A 6,925-nucleotide genomic window follows, 5' to 3' on the forward strand; every position below is an offset into this window, starting at 1 on the left:
CATACTAATATAACCCTTAACAGGACCCTCGCGTGTACTGGAATACTGCTCTGATGACTGCCTGGATGGAAGTGCAGGGGATCGGCCACACCTGTTCCATGTACAGCAGCACTGAGAACACATCACACCTGATGGCCAGGTTCTTCCCTGTTTTAAAGAGGGAGAGCCATACCCATAGACCTAGTTTTTTTAATGCACCTTTGCAATTTGCTCCAACCAATTTTTGTTGCACATCTTGGCCCTTCCAAATGAAATCCCCAATATCTTCTGGTAGTAAGATGAGACTGCGAAGGGAATAATTAACTGGTCCAACCGGTTACTGAAGAACATTCGTGTGTCTGAACAGAAGTCTGTGACATTGTCCATGTACAGGGAGGCTTTGACTTGAGTGCCTCCAGTGCCATGCAATGTCTTACATCCTTGACCTTCCTGATGGATTCAGCAAAGGGCTCTGTGCAGCACAAAAATAAGACCGGAGAATGTAAGCAACCCCGCCTGACTCCAGACTTGATGGGTTTCCCACCCATTGATTTGGATTGCACTGTGGCTGTCCAGTCAATCCAATTTTGGATTCACTCCAAGTCCATTTTGCAGAGCATGTCCATCATGTCTCTGTGTGATAGCCTGTCACATCCCTGCTCCTGGATTAAGTTGACCAGACAGGAATCCACCCCCTCCGTCCTGCACGTAGGTGATGGTATCTCTGAGCATTGTGAGGCTGTCCATTTTTCCTGCCTGGAACTATGCAGGCTTGGTCTGGGTGGACCACCCATCCCAGGGACACTCGACTCAATTCAATTGGTGATGGTTTTGGACAGGTTCTTGTAGTCTACATTTAACAATATGTCTCCAATATATCTTGATGAAAGGCTCATGCCCAAAACTTTGGTTATGTATCTTTGCTCTCTAAAGTCCACTGTGTGACCTGCTAAGTTTCTCCAGCATTGTGTTTTTACTTCAATCATGGTGCCTGCAGACTTTCATGTTTTACTCCTTTGCTCTCTGAAGAGTCTGGGAATTGCTCACTGTTCCCCATCTGTAATCCCTGCTGCTCTCAAGCTTTTTAGACTGTACTTACCCAATCTCGCTTCCATAACCTTGTTGCTTTCCTTACTACTTGCCTCCAACTTGTACCTTGATAAAGGGCTCAAGCCCGAAACATTGGTTATGTATCTTTATCTTTGCAGTAGAAAGTACACTGTTTGACCTGCTTAGTTTCCCCAGCTTTGTGTTTTTATTTCACTGTCTCTGCAGACTTTTGTGTATGCAACTCCAATTCCTTGTATCCTCCTCCTGCTTCTATTTGAAGATGAGGATGTGCTTCTTAATGGAGTCTGACATGCCAGGAGCATAGCATTGTCAATTTCCAGCACGTCCCATAGAGCTGTGTACAATTCATTTCCAGGAGTTTTACTTGACCTAAAAGAATGGAGTCCAGCAGCTCCCCCAGGGTCATTGGCTGGACCAGATTCTCCTGCTTCCTGTCATGTAAGACTCCGTGATAAAGGACATAATTTTATTTTTAGGAGGCCATTGTCAGTAGCTTCAATGTCATACAGTTCAGCATAAAATGATCTGATCCTCTGTATGCCCGTCTGCGAGGATATGACTGAGCCATCCTCTTCCTTATGGGTGGGGATCAGAGTTCCCTCTGTGAACCTATGTGAGTGAGCAGGTCTCCTCCTACTCCACTATGCAGACTCTGGATTGGAGTATGATCTTGGAGGACTTTAATGTGATGAGCATGGCTTGCCAGCTATTCACCTCTCCTCCCTCACATCCACCCCTCTTGACTGTAGAAATTTTTGTTACAGGTCAGTCTATAATTGTTGTAGTTCCCTCTGCCTCTGACTTGCTGTCCAAAAGCCTTTGAAGATAAAAAACCTTTTGTTCTCTTTTGTCAGTTCCCACCAGTTCACTGGGGAGTCAAAGAAGGGTTCCACATTTCTCCAAAAACCGTACTTCTCCTTTAGTTCCTTTATGTTCTCTGGGGTCAGCAGCTTCATATTCCGCTTTCACATTCCCCAGCCTGTCTCTGGCACCCTATAGGTCACAGGAGGCAAGAAGGAGACCGTAGTCAGAGAAGAACACTGGAGTGACATTGGTGGTTCTGCAACACGAAGATGAAGTTTTTCCGAGGCCATGTTGATTCTTCCTATCTCGACCAGATGGGCCATGGCTGTGCTCCACCTGCACAGTTGCTGAAGACATTACACAGCTGTGCGTTCTTTACTGTCTCCATTAGGAGGCTGGAGGTGCTGTCCAGTCTGCAGTTAGCACTGCTGGATCCTTCAGCAGTATTGGTAATGCAATTGAAGTCACTGGCCCAAACGATCAGCCAGGATACCACCAACAACGATGGGAGCTGCTGGAGGACAGCCAGTCTCTTGCTCTGCACTGCTGCCAGCGTGCACATTGATCAGCCAGAGCACAGTGTTGCAGTGAGGTGACACCTCCCAACCACCCCCTTAAGTAAATCACAAAATTCTGTAGACACCGTGGTTGAAGTAAAAACACAAAATGATGGAGAAACTCAGCTGGTCAAACAGTGTCCTTTATGTAGCAAAGATACATAACTGACGTTTCAGGCTTGAGGCCCGCATCAAAGTATGAGAAAACGCTGGCAAACGTCCAAACAAAAGGATAGTGGAGGGAAGGGGGGGGTGGTGGCAAGGCATTTGGCAGGGGGGGGGGGGAGGGAGAAGTGGAATTGTAGGGCTGTGTGGGTAAAAGAACTGGAAGGACAGGAAAGGGGGAGGGGGGGGAAGAAAGGCAAGCAGGTTTAATGGAAAGCAGTAAAGTCAATTTTCGTTCTGGGTCACACTCCTGCACTCGCATGTCTGTCCATGGCCATATGTACTGTCCCACCCTGACCACCTGCAGATTGGAGGAACAATGCCTTATTTTCTGGCTGGGCCCCCTCCAGCCACATGGCATGAACATTGAATGTACTGCTTTCTATTAAACCTGCTTTCCCCCTTTCCTGTCCTTAGAGTTCTTTCAACCAAACAAGCCCTGCCTCCCCACCACCTCCCCCCACACCTCATTGCAGCTATATCCTTTCTCCACCTATTATCTCCTGCATTGACACTTCCCTCCCCCGCTACCTTTTTGTTCGGACCTTTGCTGGCATTTTCTCATACTTTGATGAAGGCCACAAGCCCGACACGTCCGTTCTGTATCTTTCCCTTTGCTACATAAAGGACCCTGTTTGACCTGCTGAGCTTCTCCAGCACCTTGTGTTTTTATTACAACCACCACCTTAACCTCTGTGATTACAAAGTTGCTTACCTGCAGCAGGATAAAGCAGACCAGAAGCGGGTCAGTCAATCAAACAGACAGCCCATGAGGCTGCCTGCCATAATGCTCAGATGCTCAACCAGACTTTGTATTTGCGTAGACAGTTAACATTGAAGGTTAACATGCCTATGGAGATTATAAATTTTTGAAGTACCTAAGGTATAAGCTTCTTGCAGGACTCGCTCTTTAAATGCAACCTCGTTTCATAAATTAAATCCTATTTTCATGTGCAAATATTGATTTTAGTTTTTAGATTCTTTGCAAAGGGATGTGATGAATAAAATGTCACATGATCCATCCTGGAGAACCCATCCATTGAAAGTTTCTGAATTAGGTAATTATATTTCTTATATCACAATCAGATAAATCAACAGCTTGGATTGCCGAATTATTCAGTGCAGGAATATCACCAGATGTGATTTGCTGTCCAGGCCTTGAGTAACTAAACCTCATCCTTCAGCTCAGGGATAGAAAATGGGCCACTGATTCACCTCTAGAGACATTATAAGCTGCAGTTGCTTGAGCAAAAGACAGACTGCTAGTGAGTTGAGCAGCATCTGTTGGGACCAGGGGGAGTTAACAAAATGTGGGGTCAAGTTCCTGCATCTGGCCGAGAGTGGAGAGGGAAGACGGTCAATACAAAGAGGCAACAGATGAGATGGATCTGATGGGGAACAAGGAAGGAATCAGATGGGAAAGGGAATCCACCTACTCTCCCTTGGGTTTCATTATCACCTTCCTTATCAGATTCCAACATCTGTAGCCTTTAAGTCACCACTGACCATTCACCATTCCCTCCCCCGCCACCAAAAAAAAAATCTGGCTCTGCCTTTTTGTTCCCTCATCTGCTTCCACCTGCCTCTGACTCCCAAATCCACTCTCCCTCACTTGCCGCCATTGCCAATTATCCTTCATTTCCACCTTGTTCCACATGTCACCTAGAAGCCCCTTGTGATAGTACAGATTCTATCACCAATGTGTATATGTACATATGGTCATGTAGGATGACTGTGATTGGCTGAGACTGTAGCCACACCTACTGGCAGGTCTTAAAGGATTGCTCCTAGCCAGACCAGGTCATTCTGGACTGGTCGACCTACATGTGATATGCTCCAGTCTTTTAGTTAATAAAAGCCTTGGTTTGGATCAACAAGTCTTTGGTTCTTTTAACGTGCACTACACCACTGTCTCATCCTTCCTTCTCTTTTAATTGTTGACTTTTCACCCTCTATCCTTAACCTTCCTTTTCACCCCACAGATAGTGCTTGACCCATTGAATTCCTCCAGCAGTTTTTTTTAAAAACTATTTCACCTGGTTACCTTTTGATGATCTCTGGTGGAAAGCCCTTTGAGGACTTTGGGAACAAGGTTGGATTCAAATTTCTGAGTATTAACATCTGTGAGGATCTGTCCTGGGGCCTCCATGTCGATGCAATCACGAAGAAGGCTCGCCAGAGGCTATAATTTGTAAGGTGCATGAAGAGATTTGGTACGTCACTGAAGACTCTAGAGGTGGACTGTGGAGAGTATTCTGGCTGGTTGCATCACTGGTATGGAGGACAAGGAAAAAACTCCAGAGAGTTGTTAACTCGCCCTGCGACATCACAGGCGCCAGCCTCCACTCTATTGGGGACATCTACATGACGTGGTGTCTTAATAAAGCAGACTCACCTCAAAGACCCCCACCACCCAGGCCATCCCTTCTTCACTCTGTTACCATCAGGAAAAAAGGCACAGGAGCCTAAAGACAAGCACTCAGCAACACAAGAACAACTTCTTCCCCGGTGCCATCAGATTCCTGAATAATCAATAAACCAAAGATATGATGGAGACGCAAAATACCGAACTTTGTGTCTTGTTCATGACAATAAATTCTGATTTGGTTGGGATAACCCTCAAAGAATGTTCGTAACCTCTGTATATCCTAAAGAAGTTAAGTACTTTTGAACTGTAGATATAACATTAATGTAGAAAATTAAGGCAGTAAATTTGCACAAGTTATGATAATGACCAGACAATGTTTTAATAGTTTTAAGTGAGGAATAAATATTTACCAGGATCTTTATACCCATAATGTACATGTGGATTATTCTAATGGCATGTGATGCTAGGTGTATGATGGATCATGGAGAACTATTAAAATAAATACATCTTATTTATACATTTATCCTAACCATTTTGCATCTGTGCACGTCATACATTTACATACCCAACACTTTTTTAAGTCATTCACTGATGAGAACATAATTTAAAAATAGAAGTAGAGCACAACCAATTAACCCGTCTTATTTCCATTGTCATTTTGGCTGAGTTTTGCCCTGTGCTACTTTCCTGTAGGAACTCCTTCCTGGCTAGCCATACCATAGGTGTGGTATGATTGCTACAAAGAAATGGACATATGAGCAGCATGGACAGTGAGCATGGGAGTGGAGCATGAAATTGAAGTGGTTGGCTACTGGGAGATCCCTGTCACTGATGTGGGCAGAGCAAAGGTGCTCAGTGAAGCGATGACGTCCTGCTTTGCGGAAACTGCCAAAATGTTTGGCCTGGAAGTCAGCCTGAAGAAAACTGAGGTCCTCCATCAGCCAGCTCCCCACCATGACTACCAGCCCCCCCACATCTCCATCGGGCACACAAAACTCAAAACGGTCAACCAGTTTACCTATCTCGGCTGCACCATTTCATCAGATGCAAGGATCGACAATGAGATAGACAACAGACTCGCCAAGGCAAATAGCGCCTTTGGAAGACTACACAAAAGAGTCTGGAAAAACAACCAAGTGAAAGACCTCACAAAGATAAGCGTATACAGAGCCATTGTCATACCCACACTCCTGTTCGGCTCCGAATCATGGGTCCTCTACCGGCACCACCTATGGCTCCTAGAACGCTTCCACCAGCGTTGTCTCCGCTCCATCCTCAACATCCATTGGAGCGCTTACATCCCTAACGTCGAAGTACTCGAGATGGCAGAGGTCGACAGCATCGAGTCCACGCTGCTGAAGATCCAGCTGCGCTGGATGGGTCACGTCTCCAGAATGGAGGACCATCGCCTTCCCAAGATCGTGTTATATGGCGAGCTCTCCACTGGCCACCGTGACAGAGGTGCACCAAAGAAAAGGTACAAGGACTGCCTAAAGAAATCTCTTGGTGCCTGCCACATTGACCACCGCCAGTGGGCTGATATCGCCTCAAACCGTGCATCTTGGCGCCTCACAGTTTGGCGGGCAGCAACCTCCTTTGAAGAAGACCGCAGAGCCCACCTCACTGACAAAAGGCAAAGGAGGAAAAACCCAACACCCAACCAACCAATTTTCCCTTGCAACCGCTGCAATCGTGTCTGCCTGTCCCGCATCGGACTTGTCAGCCACAAACGAGCCTGCAGCTGACGTGGACTTTTTACCCCCTCCATAAATCTTCGTCCGCGAAGCCAAGCCAAAGAAGAAGAAGAAAATTAAGGCAGTAAATTTGCACAAGTTATGATAATGACCAGACAATGTTTTAATAGTTTTAAGTGAGGAATAAATATTTACCAGGATCTTTATACCCATAATGTACATGTGGATTATTCTAATGGCATGTGATGCTAGGTGTATGATGGATCATGGAGAACTATTAAAATAAA

At 45.7% G+C, this 6,925-nt stretch overlaps 1 long non-coding RNA gene across 1 annotated transcript in view; it reads left to right on the forward strand.

Moving 5' to 3' along the window:
• The window catches only part of LOC138762829 (uncharacterized), a 32,448-nt gene extending 26,987 nt beyond the window's left edge, over nucleotides 1-5,461 (forward strand). The window contains exon 3 of the long non-coding RNA XR_011357184.1: nucleotides 4,559-5,461. This is a non-coding gene — a long non-coding RNA (uncharacterized lncRNA). The remainder of the gene's footprint in view (nucleotides 1-4,558) is intronic.
• Nucleotides 5,462-6,925: the final 1,464 nt, after the last annotated feature.

Source organism: Narcine bancroftii, chromosome 5 (assembly GCF_036971445.1).
Source record: "Narcine bancroftii isolate sNarBan1 chromosome 5, sNarBan1.hap1, whole genome shotgun sequence".
NCBI classification, from domain to species: Eukaryota; Metazoa; Chordata; class Chondrichthyes; order Torpediniformes; family Narcinidae; genus Narcine; species Narcine bancroftii.